We start from the raw sequence: 15,382 nt of genomic DNA, 5'->3' as shown, positions 1-15,382 counted from the left end.
TCGCTCCGTGTCTCACACCTAAAATCGGTGTCGACACCAGCCCACAAACAGCACACATTTCCACACACCGACACAAGGTGTGAGCACAAGTGTGGTGTCTATGGGCCGCTTAAGCAAGCAATTGAGGAATAAGGGTCTATCACGAAGTACCAAAGAAACTCTGAACAAAACTTTAATCATCCCAGTCTTGCTGTATAGTGCAGAAGCACCAAGAAGGATCTCTTGGTATCTTCGAGAGGAAGGTTCTGTGTACCATCCATGGTCCAGTTTGAGTCGACAAGAAAAGTAACATCTGGCGGAGAAGATTTAGTCAGGAGTTATAAGACTGGTTAAAAAACTGCGTTTTCAACGCTTAGGATGGCTGGGGCATGTCGAGCGAATGAAAATCGAAGCTCCAGCCCGTAAGGTATTCAATCGTGAGAGAACAAGAGCACGCCTCATCTCCAGTGAAGTGACCAAGTTGAGGCCGGCCCACGTCAACTTGGCATTCGAAACTGGAGGCAGCAAGCTAGAGATCAAGTAAGTTGGTGATAGTTATTACTTGAGGCCCATGAATACATAGCGCCAACTAAAGTTAAGAAAAGTAAGTCAATTTATTGCGCTTGAAACCGTATGTAGATAATTTAGATTATTATTACAAGCTTTTATTGCATTTAAGTTAATTTAATAATAAATATCAATGCTTTTAAAACATAATTTAAAATAAAATAAAATAATTAATTAAAAGTTATAAATGTTGGTTACGGGCATAATTCTCCTATCGATGTGTCTCGATGTTTTTCGTTTTAGCAATTTGTGCTTATTTGTGATAGATCATCACTTCATCTTTTATTGGGTCGTCCTGCTGGCGGTTGGTAATGATGCCAAAAGTTAAGGTTTAATGGTGTCTTACAAATTTAAATTTTGAATACATGAAGATGAAAAAGTTACTAACATCCAAATTGTGATTAATTTAATGTGGGCTATGCTTTGTAATAAAACTGTAATGCAGGCAATGCATCTTATCTTAAAGTCTCTAATGTATTTATCAAACCAAATATTCGGTTATAAAAAAGTGAAAGAATTTGGCAACTTGCAGTACTGTTTCCTTAAATTCATATTTAAGTTTTCGAATTCAGTTTCCACGTCTGCTATGTGTCGCATTTTAAATACTTTGTTATCTATCGAAATCTAGTAGTATAGAACATTACATTTCTATCTACGCTAAGGCTCAAATAATTATTTCCCTAACAGCCTTACAAGCAGCATAATGTTGAAACTAAAAACTGAAACACTTTACATCGCTTGCAAGCCTTACAAACAAGCTCCTTGTAATGTTCATATTGAGAATGAAATTTTCCGTAAGCTGTTGCTGAACCTTCTTTTCCGTTCTTCAACCTGGTCCAGGGCTGTTATTTTAATCTAACCGGAGAAGCACCATACATAAATTTAAGTTGCTTTGCAAACATTTGCATTTGATTCGAAATATTGCAAAGGTCCCAACAAAAGTCAAAATAAGTCTGCAGCTCTTGCTAGGACCGTAATGTAAAGGCGTTAATTAAGTAGCAATTCTTAATATAGACCTAAAATCCAATTTTTCACCTCAAGGTAATTTTTTATTCGATATTTTGAATCTATTTATTTGCATTGAAAGTTCGTAGAATGCTTACTTATCGCATAACGAATACAATCAAATTCTTTAACAACACTGTGTTTAACAACAAATTCAAATGATCAATACTCGTATTAATAATTATAATATTATTCTTTTCTTATTTAGGTGATACTTCCACCTATTGTTTCCAAAAAAAAAAATATTTCAACCTAGCAAGAATCAATATCCTCGATAGTATAGTGGTCAGTATCCCCGCCTGTCACGCGGGAGACCGGGGTTCAATTCCCCGTCGGGGAGACCGTTGTTAACGTTTTTAGTATTCTAAAGATAGATAACGTTATTTTACATTTATTCAAATTTGGTTTGAAAATTTTTCAACAAGATATCTACAGTGTCCTACTAACTAAAGGGGTATATTGTACAGAAAAGTTAAAGAACAGGCATTTAACACCCAATAACACTGTCATCTCAAAACATCAAACCAAAGTTCTTTATCACCTCAGTAAGTTTTGCTCTTTCTCACTTCTGATTTCTCATGTTTATTTTTTTGGCCACACGAACACCAGTCCACAATTTTCAATAGTGGGAGTTCATTGACATTTAAACATGCAATTCGTCTGAATGAAATGTCACTGATTCCCAACAAACAATAACCTTATAAAATATCAACAATATTTTAGCTGCTCCCAGGTTCAGTATAGAATTGTTTGTTATTTATGAACTTTTAACAACACATCCCTTATTTTAGCCGAGACCAAAACTACATATACTCTCAGACACATCGCGCGGTTAGGTTTACCTTTGGCAGCGTTGTTTTGTTATGTCAAGAGTCAAGGGTAGTTTTTTCCGTTTTCCTTTCGAATGGTTACATTATTTCGCCACATTTATAGATCCTGATATATTTTTCTATGAATTACCTGCGTGACTAAACGAATTAAATTGCCATTGTCAACTATCCGCTGGCAGGCTGTGGCGGTCGGCCGACAGTGGTGGCTGGCTGACTGGGGGAAAAGACGAGGAGTTATAGTATTTTCCCGATTTTATACACGTAATATTGTGTTTTTCCACAAATAGTTTTAATTTTTCAAAATATTTATTGTCTGTCAGTAAGTTTTGTTTTTTTTTGTTTCATTTAGTTTTGGTGAATTCAGCTGCATGAGGGTAATGGTACGGACGTGGACGCGGATAGCGACACCATTAAAATAAAGTAGAGTCGCGTTCGCGCTTCTTCCCTGCCGCATATCAGTCATCAGGGGCTAACAAAAAAATTTAATAGCCCCGGGGGTTGGGTTGTTATGATGGTGATTAATAAGTTGCATTCAAACATTAAGTGAAAGTCAAATGCACATTCATTGAGGACATTAATATTCCACGGTTCGGGTTTTTTTGTCATTTTCGATGGCTCTTGTTGATTAGCACCGAAAGGGCAGGGCACATTTATATGACAGTTGTCAGTTTTTTGACATTTTCCCAAAAAAAAACGAAAACTATGCACTTTACTATAGCTATGGAAGTATGTACATAACTCAACCCGCATGGGTTTGTTTTGTTTTTCATTTGACAGAATATGTTTATGTACAGTCAAATTTTAAGAGACGAAAGAATTATGAATTTATGGAAATTTATCCATCATCAAAAGGGTTTAATAGAGTCTCTTTATGTACTGTACATCTATATCATGGTTTCAAATTACCGCATGTATCTGCGGTTTGATTACATCGCACGCTAACAATATAAGCGGTAGAACGCACGGTGCTAATAATATACATAATATTTTGGAATTTTGTAAAACATGAAATTCGTTTTTTTTTTGTTTCAGTGATAATCGAGATAAAAGTCCACTAACTGTCTAACACTTTCATGGGGTTAAATCGTTAATCAAAATAAAAGAATATTAATGATCGTGATAGGGGTAAATATTGACTGCGTGCGATGCCTTGTTTTTGTCGAGGGTGATGTGCATTTATCACAATTAAGGCACGCGAGTGTTTGTTTTAATTAAATTTTGTATTTTCATTGTCTATTATTTACTTGCATAATAGATACATGGCAGTAATCAGATGATGAGGAATAAATTTAGAAATTAAATCGTTCCTTTGTTATACAAATCGTTGCTTAACAAGATTGTTACGCCAATGTGATGCAGATATTACCATATCTGCATATATTTTCATTTAAGTAAGGTTTCAATGCTTTATTTTACTATGCGTTTTATCTTTGCATCTGCTCTTTAAAAAAAATGTGTACGTACCCCCTTAGTTCCTCTCAAGTTAAAAATATGTAGGCACAGAATATGCACAAAAAAAAAGACCTGGAATTGATTTTTTCAACACACGCTGGTTGAAGTTCAGTTAAACTTACGAAATTTGAATGAAATTAGAAGAATTGGCTTCCCAATTCATTGAAAAAGAGAAACTAAAAAATCAAAATCAACAAATCAACAAATCAACAAACCAAAAACTCAAAAATTTAATCAAAATTACGAACACTGTTTTGCATATAATTAGGATTTAGGTGGAGGTGTTCTCAAAGCGGTAAAAAATACATATTTCTCTTCTTCTGTATCTGTTCCAATTGTATTATTAATTGAACTGGTATGTGTAAAGATAATAGTACACACTAAGACTTTTTTCATTTTAAACATTTACATTCCTCCAAAAAGTTTGGTGTCTGTTTATAACGATCTCTCCCTGGCATCTTACAAATTTGTCCAGCTCTGACACCAATATTTTACTTCTAGGTAATTTTAATTTACCACATATCATTGATTGGATTCCATCCGAACACGAATCCTGCCTTGAAGCCTCACCTTCTTCTTCACAAATGGAACTATCTCTTCTCGATAAAGTCTTTCTTACTGACTTAAAGCAAACAAGCTGTATTAAAAATTCAAAAAATCGAATTCTAGATTTAGTCTCTTCTTCTGACGCTATTCGTACTCTTGTTCTAGCATCTAGATCAAATATCACCCCCCTTTGGACATTTGTTTGACTTAAGTAATCACCTTACTAATCACAGTAATTCTTTTGATTGCTTATATAATTTTGATTTCAGAAGAGCCAATTTCCAGGAGTTGTCTGAAGATTTAACCATTTCTGGAATTGCTGATACACTAGCATTTTCTAACATTGACGAAGCAGTTTCAACTTTTTACAGGATCCTTAATTATTGTTTTGAAAAAAATGTACCGATAAAGAAATCAAGAAATACAAACTTTAGCCATCCTTGGTACTCGAAAGAATTGCGTTTACTGCGTAACAAAAGAAATAAGGCATGGAAAACGTATATCAAAACTCTGTCTCCAGTCAACTTCTCTTTTTATGTTGAACTCTTTAACCAATTTAAATCTCTTTCTAATGTTTTATATGCATGTTATGTTACTGATATGGGCACCTCTCTGAAAGAGAATTCTTAAATTTTTTGGAACTTTATAACCTCAAAGAAAAAATCAGATGGCTTTCCAGTTAACTTCACTTACAAGAACCTTTCGTTAGATAAAACTTTTGATATCTGTTACGCTTTCGCAACGAATTTCCGTGAGTCATTTGTTAGTAGCCCTCAAGAAGTTGATGAAGTATATTTTCATAATCTTCACACCTTTTCGCAAACTAGCTGTAGTCACATACCTGTGCTACAGAGTACGGTCCTTGATCTTTAATCTGCGTTGAATGATGACTACTCAGCCGGTCCTGATGGTATTCTATCGATAGTTCTAAAAAAGTGTAGTAATGCTTTTCCTTACGTTTTTATTCAAACTTTCTCTTAAAACACGCAAATTTCCCAGTATATGGAAGAAGTCATTTCTAACACCAATTTTGAAGAAATTTAACAAGTCGGATATAAGCAACTACAGGCCCATTGCAAAGCTTTCTTGCATTCCTAAAGTATTTGAACAAATTGTTTGTGAAAGCGTAGCATATTTTATTAAAAATATCATTTGGGAACAGCAACATGGTTTTGTGAAAAAAGATCAACCGTTACTAATCTCCTCACATTCTCAAACATATGTTCAAACGCTTTAGAACAAGGTTATGAAGTTGACTGTGTATACACTGACTTTTCTAAAGCTGTAGCCACGGAATTATTTTATTTAAACTTAAGGCTCTTGGTTTTCCACCATTTTTCTTAGCTTTGATTAAGTCATGCCTTGAAAACAGATCCTATGAGGTAAAATTTAGAAATTTACATTCAGAACCTTTTGTTGCTCAATCTGGTGTTCCCCAGAGAAGCCGTCTTGGCCCTTTTCTTTTCATCCTGTCTATTAACGATGTATCGTCATGTCTACGCTCAAAGTGATGATATGAAGATTTTCAGAATAATGAAGTCCAGCCATGATCGTATTCTTCTACAAGCCGACAGTGATAGTTTCACATTTGGTGTGGAAAAAATAGCCTTTTAATCAACCCTTGAAAATGCCAGACGAAAACTTTCACTAAAAAACTAATCAGTAACGTATTTGACTACTGTATATCACATCAAAAACTCTGTGGCGTCTCCACATTTAAAGATTAAGGTGTTCATTTCTGTTCCTACGTAGAATTTACACATCGCATTAATTTTATTGCTAATAAGGTAAGTTCTATGCTTTGTTTTATAAAACCATGGGCAAAGGAGTTCAATGATCCCTATGTTACCCTTTCTTTGTATAATTGCCATGTTCGTCCTCATCTTGAATATGCTTCGCAGGTATGGACTCCCTTTTAAGAAATTCATAGAAAACATATTGAATCAATTCAACGTAATTTCATTCGCTTTGCCCTAAAAAAAGATCCCTAGATCTGCCCCCCTATGAGCATCGTATTCTACTTCTTTAAATGCAATCTCTCCATCAAAGGCGTGTTAATAATGACTTAGTATTTTTTCATCAACTCATTAATGGTGAAATTGATGCACCTTATTTGCTATCTTGTGTACATTTGAATTACCGGGTCGGAACTCATCACCTGCGCACTTTTGATTTTATACATATTGACTTCCATAGAACTAACTATGGGAAGAATGAAGCTTTAAGTCGAATGAGCATTTTATATAACTTAAACTGTTCATCGATAGATTTAAATTTAAATAAGGTGGGATAAAAATCATTGCTTAAAACGAGTGCTACTATCGTAAACGTTCTCATTTTATTTTTTGTTCTGATCGTAGTTTGACGCTTGCTATAAGCTTACTACTTTCTGTAATTCTGAAGTGTTGAAAAAAATAATGAAATAGTTTCATTAATATTTTTGTTAACGAGATTTTTAGTCCAAAACAAATTTTAACCAATTTTTGACGCATTTCCTAAAAGTTTTTATGTCTTGTATAAACAAATATAAATTGGATGAATGAATTTAAATATATTGTTCACGAGATATCGAAAACCAAACATCAATTCTTACCAAATTTGCGTATTTGTTATATGTGTATGTTATGAAAGAGCATCATTAGTAGTGATTTGTTTGAAAATCTATCCATAATATAGTAGGATTTTACACGAATAACAAAAACAATATCCATAGTATGTGTACTACCAATAAAAGTTAGAGTAGAATCTTACTATGGATGGGTTTTTAACATTTATACGAGTCTTGATTCAAACAAAACAAGTCAAAACAAGTTTAATTCAACTCCATTCAGTTATGTATATACAGATTTAAGACGGCATTCAAGCTCGCTTCAATACCTCATGTTAATGTAGTAGTCTACGAACAAACCCCCTTCTTGAAGTTTTTATTTTATGACGAAGCTGCAATTCTTAAGTGAACTAAAATCTCAATTTCTTACCACTTCTTCTTATAAATTGTCCATTTTATTGCAAAATTAATTTTAACATTTGATTTTCACAAAACTTTCTTCTATTTTTGTGTTTTTTTTTTTTAAATTATTTTTCTGACAGATCTTCTTTCAGCTGTACCAATTTTTTTAATACAAAAATCTGGCCACTGCGGATCGTTTTGTTGGCAATTTCTCACTGTACTATATGTGGAATACCAAAAAAACGCAGTTATTATGTGGTTATTTTGGGAGAATAAAAATTGTCTTTAAGCTTACCTTTCTTCTCCCATTATAGTTAGACAAAATGTATTCATAAAAACAAGCAAGGAATAAAACAATACAAAATTATTTAAATTCAAATTGTATTGTATGATCAAAAGTTAATAAGGAGTGTTGCCACCTCTTTTCAATATAGTTTCGTAAACTCGATTTGGAGTGGAACAATACAATTTTTCCAGGTATTGAAGCGAAATTTCTGACAAAGCTTTTTAAATGGCTGCGAATAATAACAATTTGTTTTCGAATCGCATCGCTGACTCGTATAATTTGCGTGAGAGAAGTCTTCACACAATCTCTATTACGTAAAGGTCAGGGGATTATATATTCGTTTGTGCAACGAATGAAATTTTAAGAAAAATCGAATTAACAGTAGTTTTTATAAAAAATATAAACCTAAAAAAAACATTACTTAAGTTAGTAAAAATTGATTTCAGACTCAAATATCTTTTCAAAACTTTGAGATATTGGCCTTAAGCTAATTTTATCTTTTAAAAAATACTGCTGTCAGCATTCAAAACAATTTTTATAAAAATCGAATGGACAGTTTTCTCACAAAAAATAAAAACCTAACAAAAAAAATTCGCGTTTAAATATAGCTATACTGCAATTGATACCGGTTTTGATTTTTGATGCGGAATCGTGAGAAATAGAAGCTGCTCTGATAATGGGACGTCTATCAGCCATTGATGTGGCCGTATAAGTTCCTACTTTCATGTTTTTCCATAATTTTGGATGTTTCGCAAGTAACAACCTAAATTTTGACTTCTTTTAATGTTCTTCGCTATAAATCGTTGTCTTAGGCCCTATTCGCGAAATGCTTTTATTTTGCCTTTTTCTTCTTCGCTTAAAGATTTTCGTCAACCCATTTTAACCGTTAATAGGAAAAACACACTAACTTTATTGACCGTTAAATATCGATCACAATTAGCACGCAACTCAACGCAAACTGCAATTTTTGCTGTTCAACCTGTCGATTCTATTTTTCTCAAAATTTTATCGAATGTTGAAAACAATATGTTTTAGTACATAAAATTAATTCAAAGAAAAGTTTTTTTTTTAGTAATGTTTTTGTTAGAATTTTATTTTTTATTAAAAAAACTGTTAGTTCGGTTTTTCTCAAAATCTTACCAAATTTCATAAACGTTATTCTGTGTTGCACAAATTCATGTTAAGGATACAATAATTACGGAGAAATGTTAATTTAAAAAAAAAAAACAAAAAGTTCTTTAGGTTAACAATTTGGGAAAAGAGTGTTTTGAAATTTTCAGAAATTATGTTCAAGATTTAAGGTTGTTTGTTTTAAGTTATTTTGAGAATTTTTTGTTCTCAAAGAGTTAAGTTTTTCAAAACTTTATGCATTTGAGTCATTAAAATCCACGTTCTTCAAAGTTTAATTATATTTTCGACTTCAAGTTGATTGATTTATCAAATTTTGAATTTTTCGCAACAAGTTTGTTCTAAGTATTTGAGAAAATATTTTTTTTTAAATTAGTACAATACCAGAAAACTCAGCAAACTAGGAAAGTTTTTAAAATAAAAATTAAATGATGTTTTTAGGTTCTTGGAATATTGATTTATTTTGCATTTTTGATTGAGAAAAATTAAAAATAAATTGATTTTGAGTATTTTGGATTTTTGAGAACTAACATTTATTAATTTTATATGTTTTTTAGATTGGGCTTTTTAGATTTCAGTTGCGAAATCATAAATATTTAATTTTTATCTTTCGAAATCTGCAATTTTCAACACTGTGAACTTTTAAAATGTTCAAAATTCTAATAACTTTCCGGGCTTTACTTAGGTTGTTCCATTCCAAACTTTTTAGTGAGTGTCATTTTAAATACGTGTCAATGAATCTCTAAAATAAAATTCAGCTTTGTAGGAAGTTTTTTTTTCGATTCCTGTGATAAGTTTATTATACTTTAAATTAATTTTGTTGAGAATTCCAAAATTAAGCCTGCAGCAGGAAGAGACAATTGAAATCTTAAATCTTGAGTTTTATAGTGTGTAATTTAATTTTTCAGAACTTTTAAACTTTTTTTTTTTTTTAATTTCTTTTGCAGTGTCTTCCTGCTGGAGGCTTGGTTCTGGATTTCTTGGAATTCACAGCCCCAAAAAAAGTTAAAAATATTTTCTGAAAACAACTTAAACCATAATCACAGTTTGGATTATAGATTTTTTGGATTTTTCAGTTAATGTTGGTTTTGCAAGGGTTTTATTTAAATGGAATTTTAATTTGTAGTGTTTTTGGATTTGAGGATTTACGTCTGAAAATTGTAGTTTTATAAAGTTTTATTTAATTTAATATTTTTTGGAATTGAAATTTTGCGGAATTTGAATTTCCTAATAAAAAAAAATGTTTAAACTAAAAATTTTATATTTTCTGAATAATTACTATTACCATTGAACTTATAACAAAGCAAATTCCCTAGAATTTTTGAAAAGTTTTATTTTTAGAGGAAAACAAAATTGTTTTTCTAAGAATTTTTAGTTTTATTTACTTTTCTTGAAATTTAATTTCATCTGGAAATCTCGTTTTACTATACAATTAAGTTATTGAAATAACTTTTCAATTTAATTTCATGACCATTATAATTTGAAACATACATTTTCAAATAATTCAACAAAATTATTTAGCATAATATTATCCCTAAAAAGTCCTTTTTCACTTTCAATCACTCATTATTATAAAGTCACCGCAACATAGGTCTTCCTAGATGTGTCGTGTGTGTTTTGTTTTTCTGAAGTCGTGTATTTCACCAAGAAAAGTTGAATACATCCTCCTTTGTCCTATTGTGGCCTGTTTTGTCTATCTGTCTGTTTGATGCTAACTTCTGAGGGAAGGGAACTGTGGAGGAGGTGATGATTCAAGCCATAGTGGGTTTAATATGAGCACGATTTTATGGATTAGTATCTTCTTGGCAAATCGTCACCGTATGCCAGAACATGCCACCGCATCTTCGTCCTTCGTCTCTATACACACATATATCTTTTTATATATACACATATAGCACAAGATGCGAACTATAACTGCATAATCAAATTGAATTCCCCATTGAAATGCATATCGAGGATATAACATCCAGCCAGATATATTCTCCAGACTTATACACAGAACACCAGACTCTTGACAATAATAGGTATTTATTTGTTGTTTGTCTATACTAGATACTTCTTGTCTGACTGTCTGTACCAGTGCCATGTGTCTAACCATCCGTGCACATATATTTTTGTTGTTGTTGTTTGTTGTATTTTGCTATTGATGATACCTAAAATTCCCTTAAGTGCAGCCCAAACTGTGATGGGGCAACTTCTACCCCTTTCAAAAATATCATGAATATAAATGCGTATCTATCGCATAACCAAAGGAGAGTAACGACAATAACAACAACAACATCTGCTTTGAAATAAAGGACGACTGAGATGTGGTGATTGGCGAGTGGCGGGTGGTGGCATTTGATGGTGGAGCATACACTCTATATCCAAGGATGCTATCCTTTAGGATATTCCGATTTTCCAAATGTACAAACGCATTTACCCTTTATTGCATTTGTAAATTATTCTCAAGGATATTAAATGCAAATTGTAAAGTAGACGAGGAAATGATGCTCAATGCAAATGCACTTTCTTCTGCAACAAGAAAAACAAGAAACTATAGTTTGGGAGAGTAGAATGAAAACAGAGATTTTGAGGAAATCTCTTTCAGGGTTGCTAATAGTCTTTTTATTTCTCAAAAATTATAAATAAGTTTTTTTTACAATAGATGAGAATGTCGTTAGTGCTATAAAGGTTATCGAAAACTGTGTGTAACAAGTTGTAGTAAGTTATAATGGCAACACTAAATAAGAAACATTTTGACACTTGGCAGTTTCAAGTTATTACAGAAGGCATTGTATTTGTTTAAACAAATCAAAAGTTCAAAAATTGGGTATTCTAAAAGAATCAGTCTAAATTTTAATTCATTTTTGAGAAGTTTGATTAAAAATGTCATGAAAGTAATTATTTAAATATTTTTCAGATTTTTTTAAATACAAACCAGTTGGCAACTCTATTCTATCATCTCTGTATAAATAGATAACCTTTAACATTTTATGCAACAGACAAATAGACATTTGCAATCAACAGACTCCCAAGTCAAACCGTCTCAAAACGCCCTTCAGTTGCTAATGTTGATGATACATATCTAGAGACTAAATTTAGCTTTAAAGATGGAATGGACTGGAGAAAGTATATTCACTGTAAGAGGAGTTATGAGGCAGCAACCAGGTTAAGTAAAATTAATTGTTAACGATTTGACATTTATTCAGGATTTTCATTTGTCCAATAAACATATGCATGTGTGTGTGTTCTGTTGATGCCATGCATAGACAGAAATTATGATAATTGTTGTCCTTTCAAGCCAAGGACCTTTTTAGTGAAAAATGCTACCAATGCAGTTGAGCATCATCAGAAGCCAAAATAAGGTGATAAAAATTCATATGCACTTTTGGTCTAGACTCAGGTTAGTCGGTTTGTATAGTTAACTGCTCTTTCATATGCAATTAACTAAAATTAACTTCAGCTGTACTTCCACAAATAACTCGTTGTATGCAAACTTTAGTCTGGACATCAGGAATGGACACACAAATTGCGTATAAGTGTTTATACGAGTATGTTTTGCTATTAATTATTTTGTGTGTTCAAATTCATTAATGCATAAATGAAGTTCATTTATGGAAGGAGATCTATATTCATTGAATTTTGGAACAAGTAATAATTATTTTAGCGTAAGTGGTTAGCCAGGGTCGAATTTGAATTATTTTTTTTGAAGTAAGGCCAAAACAAGGACATAGCCCTTATGCTTGGGATATTTCTAATTCTTAGTTGACGTGTTTTTTGTTTCAGTGTACATGTGATTAATTTGATACCAATTTTAAAAATTTACTTACGAAAAGTGTATTTTATCTGACCATGTTTAAAAGGTACTTCAGACATTTTGAGAACGAGGCGCTGTCAAGTGCCATGTCAATAATATGGCTACAGTCAAATTCATAATGAATCTTTGTAAAGGGTTCTCATACTTTATATAAGGATTCATAATTGTTTCGTATGCACATGTCCTCAGATGCGTGTAATACATTTATAGTAGACATATACAAACTGATGAGGTGTGAGAACGGCGAAGAGGATACCAACATTTTTACTTTGATGTTTTAGAGTAATTAATTAATTTTGTTGATTGGTTTTGGCAAATTGTCTAGACCCGTTAAACTTATTATTAGATATTTATTTTTAGTTAAAAGGTACCATATTTAACTGCATTGAAAAGAGGGTATATTCATAGAGTTCGTAAAGCGATATTCTTTTTGATCCTTATTGCAAGTAATAATATTTTTGTTCAAATCAGAATTTGTCTAAGGCACATCGGGTTTAATCGTAGAATTCAGCAATATTAACTTCCCCTAATGGAAAAAACCCAGGAGCTTTAAATCGATACCCACCATCTCTTTATCGATTTTAAAGCCGCGTATGACATTATCTATAGGGAAGAGCTCTACCGAGCAATGTCTAGTTTTGGCATCCCTGTCAAACTTATCCGTTTGTGCAGAATGACGATGGAGAATGCACGCTGCTCTATCAAGGTCGGAAAAGATCTTACCGATGCATTTGATGTCAAAAAAGGTTTTAGACAAGGCGATGCACTGTCATGCGACTTCTTCAACATCGTTCTGGAAAGATTGTGCAAAACTCAACCGTCAACACTAGAGGCACAATCTTCCAAAGGTCCATCCAATTACTCGGATACGCAGATGATATTGACATAATTGGAAGATCAAAGCGTGATGTCAGTGGAGCGTTTTTGAGCATTGCGATGGAAGCGAAGAAGATGGGTTTAGTGGTCAATGAGGGCAAGACCAAGTATATGCTGTCATCAAAAAAGGACACTGAACAACGACGTTTTAGATAAAGCGTCACCTTGGGCAGCTATAACTTTGAGGTAGTTAAGGACTTTGTCTACCTAAGCACCGCTATTAACACAGACAACGACACCAGTGCTGAAATCAAACGAAGAACAACTCTTGCAGTTCGCTGCTTTTTTGTACTGAGAACGCAATTGAGAAGTAAAGTCCTCTCTCGAGCATCAAAAATCACCTTCTATAAGACAATCGTCATCCCGGTTCTCATTTATGGAGCTGAGGCCTGGACCCTGTCAAAGAAAGATGAGAGCGTCTTAGGATGCTTCGAGAGAAAAATTCTTCGGGTGATTTTTGGTCCCGTACGCATAGATGGAGAATGGAGGAGAAGATATAACGACGAACTGTATGGGCGTACAGCGACACTGACCTAGTTAGCAGAATTAAAGTCCAACGGCTTAGATGGCTAGGTCATGTAGAGCGGATGGACATCAACGCTCCAGCCCGGAAGGTCTTCGAATCCAATCCCGAGGGACGGCGCAGTAGAGGAAGACCACGACTCAGGTGGCGCACGCAGGTGGGAGAGGACCTCAACCAACTTGGCGTGCGAAACTGAAGATAGCTAGCTAGGGACCAAGCTGGCTATAGACGCTTGTTGGTTGAGGCCTAGGTCCGCCCCTAACTGTGGCGCCACCTAAAGTAAGTAAGTAACTTCCCATAAGAAGTTATTACAATCGGTCCAATGTGTCGAATTGAAAATGTTAACATTTCTCCACGATTCAAGGTACCTAGAATCGAAATAAAAGATTTTTAGAGAGATTTGTTTGCATGCGTGAGTACGTACGTTCGTCCACAGCTCAAGAACCAATAGAGATATCGAATTCAAATATATTTTGCTATACCAGATAATACTGCAGAAAGATGCAAAAAGAACCTTCAAAAAAATTAAGTGGGTGGTTTTTAAACCATAGCAATTTAAAAAAATTGAAAAACTGTTAACCCAAAATATTTCACGACTTCAATTAAAGTTTAAAATATATATAGCAAAGTGATACCAAGCCAATATATTTTTATAAATCAAAAAACTGTAAGAAATATTTGCCACCTACAATATTTTACAAAAAAAATTATTTTATATCGAAAATGAACTTCTGCAACGGAAAATTATGTTTTTGATATCTGGTACAATTTTAAAAAACCTAAAAATGCTAAACAATGATAGCCTTTAGACTAATTTTGTCTTGTATGAAATATTGTTTTCATTTTTCGTTAAAATTGTGGGAATAATCAAATTGACAGTTTCTTACAAAAATTAATACATACAAAAAATTACTAAAAGTACGAAATATTGATTTTCTTTTCAAATATTTTTCAAAATTTTAAGTTCATAGCTCTAATTTAATTTTATCTAATAACAAGTATTGTTTTCGATATTCAGTAAAATTTTGAGAAAAATCGAATTGGCAACAACTAAAACCAAAAAAAAAACGATACTAAAACATGTTAAAAATTTACTTTCGAATTAAATATCTTTTCAACAATAAAAATATTGGCTTCAAACTATTTTTTTCTTACAAAGAATATTGTTTTCGACAATCAGTAAATCATATAAAAAAATCTACAAAAAATAGTACGAAAATTTGGTAAAAAAGAGGCTGGGATGCGACCCACGCTGATAACTTCCCATCCCGTCTGTCGATTTGACTTGCTTAAAAGTTTGTCTATATGTACTCGTATCAATTTTTACCAAATTTGCGTACCATTGTTTGTAGATTTTATTCTTTATGAAAAAACGGACTGTTGGATTTTTATATAAAAATTACTGAATATCGAAAACAATATTTTCTGTGAAATAAAATAA

The 15,382-nt window shown here is 32.7% G+C and overlaps 1 non-coding gene across 1 annotated transcript; it reads left to right on the top strand.

The window, feature by feature from the left end:
• Window positions 1–1,819: 1,819 nt before the first annotated feature.
• On the top strand, window positions 1,820–1,891 carry Trnad-guc (transfer RNA aspartic acid (anticodon GUC)). The gene has a single exon. It is a non-coding gene; the product is annotated as a tRNA-Asp (tRNA).
• The last annotated feature ends 13,491 nt before the right edge of the window (window positions 1,892–15,382 follow it).

Source organism: Eupeodes corollae, chromosome 1, assembly GCF_945859685.1.
Source record: "Eupeodes corollae chromosome 1, idEupCoro1.1, whole genome shotgun sequence".
Taxonomy (NCBI): Eukaryota; Metazoa; Arthropoda; class Insecta; order Diptera; family Syrphidae; genus Eupeodes; species Eupeodes corollae.
This window is presented reverse-complemented; position numbering and strand designations above follow the sequence as displayed.